Source organism: Elaeis guineensis, chromosome 2 (assembly GCF_000442705.2).
Source record: "Elaeis guineensis isolate ETL-2024a chromosome 2, EG11, whole genome shotgun sequence".
Classification (NCBI taxonomy): domain Eukaryota; kingdom Viridiplantae; phylum Streptophyta; class Magnoliopsida; order Arecales; family Arecaceae; genus Elaeis; species Elaeis guineensis.
This window is the reverse complement of record NC_025994.2, coordinates 1702126-1715756: the sequence shown is the minus strand read 5'-3', so window position 1 is coordinate 1715756 and position 13631 is coordinate 1702126.

Sequence of the window (13631 nt, the reverse complement as noted above, 5' to 3'; positions counted from 1 at the left end):
AGCAACTTAAGAGGAGGAGTAAATTAGATTTTTTTAAAATTTTAAGAACAATGTACAATGGTAAATTAGTTTTTTAAAGTATAAATAATATATAGTGGGAAGTATAAACAATAAAACAAGATAAAGAACCAAATACTCAAGGCAAATAATCAAAGCATCACAAACACAAAAAATTTATAATGGTTTAATACTAAACCTAGCACATATATTCACTTTCTAAGATTTCAACTTGAAAATTTTAATCCACTAATTATCTACAAATGATTACAATATTGGATCCCATTGACCAAACACACTCATTTTACAGATCAATCGATTGCCCAAGTTTTAGCTCAATCGATACTTGTTCCCATAAATACAATAAATATAAGAGTGAGGTAATAAAAACAAGCAAGCTTCTTAACGAACAGTAATAAAGATAATTAAAAGCACTTTATAGACACTTGAGAAACTCTTTTAGTGCACACTTCAGTTGAGAATGCTCAAAAGAATCTCTTGAAGTGGTAGTTGAAGATGGAATCAATGCTTCTTGCAAAAAATAAATGCTTTTCTTCTTTGAATATTCTTTTTCCTTTGACCTTTGATGTTGTTTTTCATCTTTTGGAAGCCTATTTGTGCTGAATGGAAGTTAGATAGTCATTACTAACCATTCGAGACCATTGTGGAGTGGTTAGGGAGCAATAAATACAATTGTTTTAGTTAAAATATTAGTTGTTACCCACTTCTAGGACAAAGGGATCGACTCTTGGGTTAGAGGTCAACCTCTAAGTCGTCGCTAGATCGCCCTATATGGAAAAATAGAGAAAACATATATTTGTTTCCACCTATGAAACTTTAGGGGACGACCTTAAGGTCACCCCTTAGTATAGGGGTTGACCTCAAGGTTGGCACTTGGTCCATGCCACACATGCCAATCATCCTCTATGCTTGGAATTGATCTAAGGGTCAACTCCTAGCCCCATGAGATCAATCCTTAATATCCAAATTGCTAAATCTTCAATATTTTAGCCATTGGACATCTTGGAATCACCTCCTATCTATTCGGTGTCATCTTTCATGCTTTTGAAGTCTTCAAAAACCTCCAAACTTATCTCTAACTTTGAAAAAATTGATCCTAAGAGATTCTCCATGTATCTCTATTTGCTCAAGCTTCTTGGACTTCCCTGAAACACACTTTAAACTCTTACAAAATATATAGGCATTAGTAATTAATCCAATCATTTTGTAATTATCCAAATTGATTCTTAGGTCAACAATATATAATTTGATAATTTCTTTTTCTTTTATAAGGAAAAGTATGGTAATTGCACTATTGATTTGCATGCCAACTTTCACCTACAGGTTTAAATTTATACTAGCATTTGTGAATAAATTAGTCAATTTATTTCACTACTATATAGGTTAAATCTATGATTAAACTAATTGTTATTGTAAAGACTATTCAATGATAGCATATTTATTTTTTTATATTTGTTATGATTAACTGTACTTCACTATAACAAAAATAATTTTAAGTACAAAATTTTCCATTAAATTGGTAATTTAGTGATTAATTGTAATGGCAAATGTGGATTTAGCTAAAACTTCATCAAAAGTTATGCTACAGGAGATCACCACTAAATTAGGACTTATAATATTGATATATGGATTAGATATTCGAGATGATAATTTATTAAAGGCTCAGGTAAAAATTATTTTAGAACAACAACAGACGATAATCCATTTAAACATATTAGGATATAGGGATAGATATGATAAATGGATTAGATATTCAAGATGATAATTTATTAAATGCTTGGGTAAAAATTATTTTAGAACAACAGCAGATGATAATTCCTTTAAACATACTAAGATATTGGGATAGAAAAAGTATGGATCGAATCCGAAGAAAGTGTAGTAGAGGTTGCAGTAAACTTCCTAAAAGATCGATTTAAGTTCAAGATTGAAAATTTTAATTATGCAAATAAAAAAATTCCACATCGAGTAATATAATTTTAATAAAATCTTTTCTTTCTATTGCAATTACTCTTTGACTCTATATAATACCAATAATTCTATATGCTAACCCAATATACTGTCCATTTTATTAGAACAATATTTAAAAATTAGATGTGATTTATAAAAACTAATGAGAGTTTTGATTGTAAAAATTGTAAATAACTTGTATAACATCAAGACATAAATTTAATCAAACTTGAAAGCATGTTAGATACTATCCTAAAATATATTTTCATTCCTCATGCAGGAATATCCAGAAAAACTACCCCAAGATACGATCGAGATTCTCTGTCTGCGAGCACGATCATGGAGGAATTTGATGAAGACTTTTTCAGCATCCAAAAAATAATAAAAAAAATTGAAGAGAAAATATTAGAAAAAAGAGAGAAAGAGTCTTGGACAGAAAATATTCAAGATAGTCTTTTTATAGTCATCCAATATGACCGTTTGTGACCGTTATGGCCATTGAGATTGTTATTGGCCTATTAAGATCTTTAATAAAAAGTCCAATGATTAGAACATTTAATATAGAGTCCAATAATCAAAAAATAAAAATAATATTAAATATATATGATCGTTGGTAATTAGAGACCCAACGGTCAGAAATTAAAATCATGATAATGAGAATTTAAAATATTTAAATAATAAAATTAAAATATTTAGAGAGATATTATAGAAAAAATTGAGTTTTTCTCCAATAATCCCCCATAAAACTCAATTTTTTTTTAAAAATTATAAAATAAGATAAATTTCTGAGTACTTATACTATGCAAAAGATAATGTGACTTAATTTTACTTAGTGTGAATAATTTTCATCTGAAAGAAACGATCTGAACTAGATCTTGAACTATATTTTTTGATCCAGATTTCAACTACCACACATATAGTATAGAATTTCTTCATCGCTAGTCAATGCATTAGTGGCTCTGCACATATATTTTGATTTTTTATAAGAGTTATTAGAGATAGCCTACATCTCTTATCCGCGATCATGTGCGAATACTCTTATATAGATGAGCCCCTCCAGAGATGTGTGTAGTATTTCATCTCATAAAAAATATTATTTCGGATCTCGTTTAGAGCTATAGCTCTTCTTAACCATTCTATAAGAGCACTAATCACCATAGGGATGAGATTTTTATATTAAATAAATTACATGTGCTCCCTGATCAATCAATTAGCTTGTTGTTACCATATTGAATCTCCTTCAAAGGATTTTCTATCATAGAGGTTGAGTTTCCACTGTTGGAAGGTCTATTATAAGCTTAACCCTATCCTCCTCGATGACTCTAGAACCTTAGTTCTATTTAAATTTTTATAAAGTAGACCGATATAAAAGGGTTTCACCACCCCCACAAATTTTGAATTATACCATAATTTATCTCATGACTATGTCCTGTAATTATTGAATCATATCATTAGAATAAAGAAAATAGGTAGAACATAAAATTTACCAAAGTTACGGATCACAATTTTAATAACACCATGAAATGTGCAGGCAACTATATGCACATGGGCGAAAAATCATGATTTTTTTTATGGTACATAAATAGCATATCTCAAACAGCTTAATGCATACCAAAAAATTATTTTTATGACTTCTTATTTCTTATCATATTTGAATATCTCTTAAAAAATTTTATTTATTTATTGTAGCTCTAAAATAGAAAAGGGCTTGTTTTGACCAAAATTGTCCTTCTTTTTCACAAAATTATACACCAACCAGGAATAAAACAGAAGATGGCCATAAAAATCAAGGACCAGATAAAATAATTCAGTCAACAGAATTTAAATATAAAACGGCAATCAATCAGGGGCCAGCCTCAATAACCTCGAAACTGTCTGTTTATATGTTCTTATAAGCACACGGAGAATGGTTTGGTGTTCCACAGATACCCTTGTAACAAAAATTCAGAAGGATTCATGGCTCTTGTATGCACAAATTCTCCAATCCCGTTCGAGAGTCATTCAAAATTTAGCTAGATCTGGACCACAATGCCATGCAAGTAAACCCCTCAAATTTTGTACACCCTGAGAACCCCATCCGATGACACCAATCTGTTTGGTCCTCCTAAATACATCCGGCGATAAATGGAACAAATCGCTCCCCCTTCGGACCATGTACTCGTCGTGGCCAATGAGGGTGATCTTCTCCTTCTTGAACACGGAGGTCTCGAAATCGAGCGAGGGAAGAAGCTTGCTAACGGCCGGGGTGGAGACCATGCGCTCCGTGAGAGTGTCGCCGCCGCGCCCGACGGCCGTACCACCATCAAAGTGCATTCTGTGGAGGAGAGGCTGCAGGGAATTGGGGCGGTGAACCCTGGCCGAAAGCTTGTTTTTTGGGAGAAGATTTTAGGGTTTTACAAAAACTAAAAAAAAAAAGGTTTAATGATGCGTATTTGTTCAATCTACTTTAATTTTCTTTTTGGACATTAGAAAACAAAAAACATTACCAAAAATGCACAATGGGTTGTAATATTTTTCCTAACAGATAGCAAGTGAACGTTCTGGAGGAAACTCAAAACCATAACTAAGTAGGATATATAAATACCAAAGTAAAGGTGAAGTTGAAAGAATTAAAAAATAATAATAATAATAATAAGAGAGAGATGCAGTATCTCATGAAACTTTGCTGTTCAAGTGAGAAAAATTAAATTGATTTGGTGAGCTAGTTTAGCCAATGAGAACTCCAAAATATGAAAATTTTCATATGATCAAAGGAATATAATATTACATGTATCAAAAAAAAAAAAACATAATATTACCACTTATAGGCAAGCCATCAATATCTTTGGTCAGAACAAACAGCCTGAAAAATCTAATTTAAACTAACAAGCTTTTACATTGGACAACGTGGCCTGCTTGGGTTCAAAACATCGAAAGCCACCTCCTCCTACCACCACCACCATCCAAAAAAAAAAAAAAACTTTCGTGCACTAGATGCATATGCAACGTACGCACCCATACTAGTGATTGGCTCATGCATGAGATTGATGAAAAAAAACATTTTTATATGCTGTCTGACTCCATGCACAATGTACGTTTCCGCAAGCTTGCGGTGGATAAAAAATTTTCACCATAGACTCAAGCTTAGAAAGTGCCGGTAGAACGATGGGGGCTGAACACTTGGAAAAAATAAATTTATGTTTGCAGACATGAATACTACAACTCATTAAGATAAAAGTAACAGCTAATATCAATCAACCCGAAAGAGAGAGATTATAAAGAGATACAGAACTTTTCTAAGATGTATTCCTATATTTTGCACAGAGATATCCAAAAAAATTATCTTAAGATATGATCAAAATCTCCACCTGCAAGTACGATCATAGAAAATTTGATAAAGACTCTTTCAGCATCTAGAAAAATAAACAGAAAGAAAAAATAATTGAAAAAAAATATTAGAAGAAAGAGAGAAGAGATTTGAATAGAATGTCCAAAATCAAGTCCCAATATGATTTTTTTATTGCCATCCAATATAATCGTTTATGGTCATTATGATCGTTGAGATTTTTATTGGTCTATTAAGATCTTTAATAAAAAATTCAATGACCAAAACATTTAATACAAAATCCAACTATTAAAAAATAAAAATAATATTAAATACATATGATCATTGATAATTAGGGATCCAATAGTCAGAAGTTAAAATTATGATAATAAAAATTTAAAATATTTAAATAATAAAATTTAAATATTTAAAAAATATTATATTTTTTTTCGATATATTTTTGAGTATAAGTAAAGAAACAATATTTGAGAAGAATTAGTTTCTAGAGCATAGTTATATGCTATATATATATTTTTAATTAATCGAAAAAAAAAAAAATTTCCCCGCATTTGATACCACCCCGCTGCGGAGCGAGTTCTCATGCTAGTGCACATGAGGTGGTGGGTCACTGATTTGCCAACTGCCAACCTAAAGAGAGTGGGCCGGGTCCAGTGAAGTTTTCCCTGTACAGCTAAAATCGGCACCGCAAATTATTTTACGAAGAGATATCATCTACAATATTTCTCCTCGAGTTTACATCGCTGAGTTCAACGATGGCCATCCATCCATGATCCATGTCACAGCGCGAATCTAAACCTGCCTGCCACACGATGAGGCGCCGGCTGGGAAGGCTCTGTCGACTCGGCGTTGCGCGGAAGCAAAGCCAGGAGAAATTATTGGGCGATAGAATCGCGGATTCATTGGCTCGGTCTCTTATGCCACATGGAGATCTTCTATTGGATACGGTGTCGCGGCGGGGAGGGACGGCGAGGTCGGGAGAGCCGGGTTCTCCGCGGTGGGCGCGGATGCGCCGCGCGCCGGCGCGCTCGATCAGGATACTACATCACTATTCACTACCCACAATTTATTTAACTGGAAAAGCCAAGGTGATGAAAAAAGAAAAAACAAAAAATAGGGGACAAAAAAAAGTGGGAACCTCCCCCTCCCCCCGTGCTTTACCTAATTAATTAAAAAAAAAATTATGTATAAAAATAATTTAATTTTTAATTTATTTATCAGATTAATGCAAACATGATAAAACTCATTTTGAATGATATTTTATCATCGCAACGTCACCCACTTTTTTTTCTATTTTTCACGTAAATGACGAAAAAAATAAAATAAAATCATCAAATCAAATGATATTTTTTAAAACATCATTTAAAATGACGTTTTTAAAAACGCCATTCCAAATGACGTTTTAAAAAATACTATATTATTTGGTGATTTTAATTTTTCTCCACAAAAAAAAGAAAAAAAAAATAAAAAAATAAAAATTATAATTTAAATTTATAAAAAAATAAAAATTATAATTTTGATAAAAATAAAAAATTATTATTTCAAATTAGTATCCCCATTTCAAATTATCTTTTTAAAAAATATCTGAAAAAATTGATGTAAAAAAAAAAAAATACCATAAAAAAAGAATTGAAAAGAAATAAAAATTATAATTTTAAATTTTAAGAAAATAAAAATTTTTAAGTTTAATTCAAATAAAAATCATCATTTCAAATTAATTTTTTTAAAAAAATCATAAAAGAAGAAAAAATGAGAAAAAAATAAAAATTATAATTTGAATAAATTTTAAAAACTAAAAATTCTAATTTTAATTAAAATAAAAAAGATAATTTTAAATTATTTTCTCCATTTAAAATTAATTTTTAAAAAAATATATCAAAAAAATCTTAAAAAAATTAAAAAATAAATTCATAAAAAATGAAAAAGAAATGAGAAAAAAATAAAAATTATAATTTTAAATTTAAAAAATAAAAATTTTAATTTAATTAAAATAAAAAACATCATTTCAAATTACTTTCTCATTTCAAATTAATTTTTTTAAGAAAAAATATCCAAAAAAATAAAAAGTGCCATAAAAATTAAAAATTTAAAAAAATGAGAAAAAAATAAAAATTATAATTTTAAATTTAAAAAAATTAAATTTTTAATTTTAATTAAAATAAAAAATATCATTTCAAATTACTTTCTCCATTTAAATTAATTTATTTAAAAATATTCTAAACAAATGAAAAAAATACCTAAAAAAATTTCATAAAAACAAAAAAAATGATAAAAATGGAAAAAAATTAAAATTAAAATTTTAAATTATAAAAAATTAAAATTTTAATTTGAATTCAAAAAAATAAAAGAAATAAAAAATGCCATAAAAAAGTGAAAAAGAGGGAAAAATGTGAAAAAAATAAAAATTATAAATTAAAATTATAAAAAAATAAAAATTTTAACTTTAATTCAAATAAAAAATACATTTCAAATTACTTTCTTCATTTCAAATTATTTTTTTAAAAAAAATATAAAAAAAAAATTGGTGTAAAAAAAATAAAACACCATAAAAAAGAAAAAGAGAAAAAAATTGAATTGAAAAAAATAAAAATTTAATTCTAATTAAAAATAAAAATTATAATTTTGAATTTAAAAAAAATAAAAATTATAATTATAATTCAAATAAAAAATATCATTTCAAATTGCTAAATTAATTTAAATTTAATTTTTTTAAAAATATTCCAAACAAAGAAAAAAATATCTAAAAAATACCAAAAAGGATAAAAATGGGAAAAATTAAAATTAAAATTTTAAATTACAAAAATTTTAATTTGAATTCCAAAAAATAAAAAAAATACCATAAAAGAAGTGAATAAAAGGGAAAAAATGGTAAAATAATAAAAATTATATTATAAATTTAAAAAAAATTAACTTTAATTTAATAAAAAATTATTATTTCAAATTACTATAGTCATTTTAAATTAATTTTTTTATTAAAAAATCACATAAAAAAATTAAAAAATAAAAAAAATTAAAAATATCATAAAAAAGGAAAAAAGAAAAAAATTGAAAAAAAATACCAAAGAGAATGACATTTTTGAAAACGCCATTCTTTTGGCATTTTTCAACTATAAAACCCAAAAAAAAACTCCTCTCTCTCTCTTTTTCCTCTTCTCCGCATTTTTTCCTCTCCGGTGGCACGGGGCAGCTCCCGACGGTGGTGAGCTCCCTCCTTCTCTTTCCTCTTTCTCTCTCTCTCTTTTCCTCTCTCTCTCCTCTTTTTGCTTGCCCACTGGTGACAAACGGCCGGCAGCGGGCCCGCGTGCCCCCCTCATTGGTCCACCGGTAGCGCCCCGCCCCTCCCCTTCCCTTGGCCGCCCCCTCTCTCTTTCCTCTTCCTCTCTCTCTCCCTCTTCCTCTCTCTCTTCCTCTTTTTCTTGGCCCGTCGGTGACAGACGGCCTGCGGTGGGCCCGCGGCCCCCGCCGGTTGGTCCATCGGTGGGTCGCCAGTGGCCGCCCCGCCCCTCCCCTCCCCTTGGCTGGCCCCTCTTTTTTTCCTCTTCCTCTCTTTCTCCCTCTTCTCTCCCTCTTCCTCTCTCTCTCCCTCTTTTTCCTTGGCCCGCAGGCGATAGACGGCCAGCGGTGGGCGCGCCCTCATCGGTTGGTCCGTCGGTGGTCCACCGGCGGCCGCCCCGCCCTCCCCTTCCCCTGGCTGGCCCCCTCTCTTTTTCCTCTTCCTCTCTCTCTCCCTCTTTTTCCTTGGCCCACCGCGGCGGGCCCGCGCGCCCCCCCAATTGGTCCGTACGATGCATATCATCAGATAATGTTCAAAATTTAAATGGAGGTTTCATGCTGCATTGTTGAAAAAATATAGATATTTTCAAATTACAAAATATGAGGGTCCTCACATTGTTTATTTACGGGATTGAGTCGAGACCACAAACATGTCAGTGGAAAGATAATTGGCACACTAGCCTAACATATTGTTGAGAAAGATCCGGTGTTAAAGTTGAAGCTATTGTGGCAATCATTAATGATCAATTTCAAATCAAAAATATGAGGGTCCTCACACTTGTTTGTTTACAGGGTTGAGTCGAGACCACAAACATGTCAGTGGAAGGATAATTAGTACACTAGTCTAACATATTATTGAGAAAGATTCCGGTGTTAAAGTTGAAGCTATTGTGACAATCGTTAATGATCAATTTCAATATACAGTGTCATATAGGAAAGTATAGTGTGGAAAGCAGAAGGCATTGGTTGATATTTATGGAGAATGGAAGCCATCTTATGCTAAATTACCCTATTATATGGCTGCACTTCAACATGTAAATCTGGTACAGTTTTTCATGAAATTTTTTTAAACTGTGAATTCCAATGTCTGAGTTTTAAATTATATTTTTTGGACTTTCAAACCATCTATCCAGAGTTTTACGCATTGCCGTCCTGTAATCAGCATTGATGGCATGCACTTGTATGGAAAGTTTAAAGATAAGATGTTAATTGCAACAGAATTGATGCAGAAATGGATATTTCATTAGCATATGCAATTATGGATGAGGAGATGATTGCAAGTTGGAGTTGGTTTCTTTTCCAGCTCAGAACACATATCGTCAAAGATATAAATGGAATATGCTTAATTTCTGACAGGCATCCAAATATATTAAATGCCATCGCAGATGAGTCTATTGGATAAGTCCACCACATGCCTATCACCATACTGCTTAAGACATATCTGCAGTAATTTAACACTCATTTTAAAAATATGCAGCTGAAAAGAGCTGTATGCAAGTAGGAAGCACTCATCAAGTTCGCAAGTTCAACTTTATCATGATAGGATCAGAACAGTGAATGAAGAACTTGGAGCTGGTTATCCGAGATAGAAAAGGAGAAGTGGACATTGGCATATGATGATGGCCTGCGCTATGGTATCTTAACTACAAATTTGTTGGAGGTTTTTAACAGTATTTTACGGGAGCTAGAAATGTGCCATTACAGCTTGTGTTCAAATGACATTTTATCATCTTATGAAATACTTCAATACGAGGTATGCCCAAGCTTGAGATATGTAAAGGAGAATCCAAATAATTTTTTTACTCTTCATATTACAATTAAGATTGCTGAAGATCAAGTTAAAGCTAACCAGCACCGAGTAAAAGCATTCAACCTTCAAAGAGGCATATACGAAGTGCTTACGAGGAGAGCAAGTGCAGGGTTACGATGTGGAGAAAATTTTCATACTGTTACTTTAGCTGAAAGAAAATATTCTTGTGAAAAGTGGAGCATGTACAGATATCCATGTTCATACGTTTTAGCTGTGTGTCAAGAAATTGCTGTATATTTTAGTGTTTTGTAGATGATGCTATACAATTACAGTATATATGAATGCTTGGAGTGGTGACTTTAATTCATTACCACATGAAGATTATTGGATGCATACATATGTTCAAATATATTCCTGATCATCATCGTTTGAGACCCAAGCAGAAAGGTAGACCAAAGTCAACAAGACTACAAAATGAGATGGATGATAGGCAAATAAGAAGTAAGAACCACTATGGCATTTGTAAGGAACAGGGTCATAACCTCGCCGCTGTCCTAAGATACTTCAACACACTTCAACTTCTAGTAGTGGAAGAAATTAAAAGCTCCGAAGATATATTTTCGTCATTGTTTTATGTATTTCTATGAGATTGTATTTGAATATACGTGTTTAATATCCAGAGATGAACTGAATTTTGTGTTTAAATTATATTATGTGACAATATTGTGTTTAAAATATATTTCTCATAAAATGAATGGCTATTATATTTTTTATTTTTTAATACACTTTGATAATATCATTATTTTAGATTCATTAACGTATTATGGCTTACGATCGCGGCATCCCGATCCTCGAGACAACAGTATTCTTACATTGCAGGAGCACCATCGATCACAGACTATTTTAGATGGTGGCATAAGCATTCCAATCCTATTTACTATTTAAATTTTTTTTTAAAAATTATATATATTATCTAATTATTATATTTTATTACAGGAGCCCAGACACCTTCGTCTACGACGATCCGATGCTGACTTCTAGAGGACAGAGGATATCCCACATAGAGTGCTGGATTATTTACGATATCTTGAATTTTATGGAGTATATCGGATTGGCTGCTAGGGTGCCACTTATTTGTTTTGATGTGGTAGAATGACATCTTTCGATCGTGTCCTGCGGCAGTTTGGTCAGATTCAGGGCATCCTAGAGCAGTTTGATACCAGTCAGGGACTTCATCGTATTGATCGATGAGGAAGAGCTCGTATTGACTGACGTATCAGACATACAGAGTACATCAATATTTGGAATGTACGTCGAGATCACATTGTTCATGATGATCCTATTTTGAGAGGTCGTTCATATACCGAGGACTACATGGTTTGATTTTTTAGTATTACAGTGTGAGTCATTGGATAGCCTCAGTATGCAGTTCTCGGATACGAGGGCAAGAGTTCTGCTGTGCATCTTTTGGTAAGACTATGAAAATTAGTTTATGTTGTTTGTTTTATATTTTACAGTATATTGACTGTTTTATTTTTATTTTGTAGACTGATTCTATGTCGGTCTTGTGTTGGACGCTCGTCGTGCTTTATCTACGACTGATGAGGACGAACGGATTCGAATACTGTGTGAGATAGAGAGAACAAGTTCTGAATATTGGTGGCGATTGGTATTGATCCATATAGCTGTGCGCCTTGGTATGGAGTTGTCAATGCGTCAGATATGAGATATACGCCGTCACCATATGTTCCACATATATCATCACCGCATATTCCACAGATGTCATCACTAGATGCTGTACAGATGCCACCACCTTTTGATCCACAGATGGCAGCACCTTCTTCTTCCTACATCCTCTAGATGATATCATCGATACCATTGCCCACATGAGTATGATACTTTTTTTTAGGCCCATCCGTATATCCAGATGAGAAGGTTGAGTGGGTCGCTCAGTCCGTAGATGATCCGACAGTATTAGTTATTCCTGAACAGCATGACTACAGACCTTCTCCATTGATATAGGGGAGAAGCCATCACAGCAGGAGCAGAGAAGCCATTGAGGACCTTCCTGAGAAGGTCCAAGCGACCACGGGCACCACGACGTCTTTGTGGGACTTAATCTTCTTTAGATTTATACTTAGTATTTTTGAAACTTTTATTGTATTATTTTTTGTATACTTGATATTTTTATTTATTTAATATTATTAATTATTAATTTTATTTTATATTATTTAATTTCAAGTGATCGGATATTATGCTTTGTGGAATGGTATACATACTTTAATGTATCTCAGAACATTAGGAGAAAAAAAGTTATGCTAAAAGGCTATAAAAATTATAACATAAATAATAATAATATATCGGATAATTTAATTATGAGATGAATCGGACCGCACTGGTATATCTCGATCTGGTACGGGCACGAACAGCTACGTACAGTCGGTATGGAAAAAAATTAATTAATTTGAAATGGAAAAAATAATTTGAAACGATATTTTTTATTTGAATTAGAATTAGAATTTTTTTTTTTTAAATTTAAAGTTAAAATTTTTATTTTTTTCTCATTTCTTTCTCATTTTTTTATGGTTTTTTTAATTTTTAAAGATTTTTTAGGATATTTTTTTTAAAAAAATTAATTTTAAATGGAAAAATAATTTAAATTATATTTTTTATTTGAATTAAAATTTGAATTTTTATTTTTCAAAATTTAAAATTATAATTTTTATTTTTTTCTTATTTTTTTCTTTATTTGAATATTTAAAAAAATAATTTGAAATGGAAAAGTAATTTGAAATGATATTTTTTATTTTAATTAAAATTAAAATTTTATTTTTTAAATTAAAAAATATAATTTTTTATTTTTTTAATTTTTTATTTTTTTATGGCACTTTTTATTTTTTTATTTTTTTGGCATATTTTTTATAAAAAAATAATTTTAAATGAGAAAAGTAATTTGAAATGATATTTTTTATTTAAATTAAATTAAATTTTTATTTTTTTAAATTCAAAATTATAATTTTTATTTTTTTTTTCTCTTTTTTATGGTATTTTTTAATTTTTTAAGATTTTCTTTGGGATATTTTTTTAAAAAAATTAATTTTAAATGGAAAAAATAATTTAAAATTATATTTTTTTATTTAAATTAAAATTTATTTTTTTTTAAAAATGAAAATTATAATTTTTTAAAATTAAAATTATATTTTATTTTTTTCTCATTTTTTTCTTCTTTGTTTGGAATATTTTTTTAAAAAATTAATTTGAAATGGAGAAAGTAATTTGAAATGATATTTTTTATTTTAATTAAAATTAATTTTTTTTTTA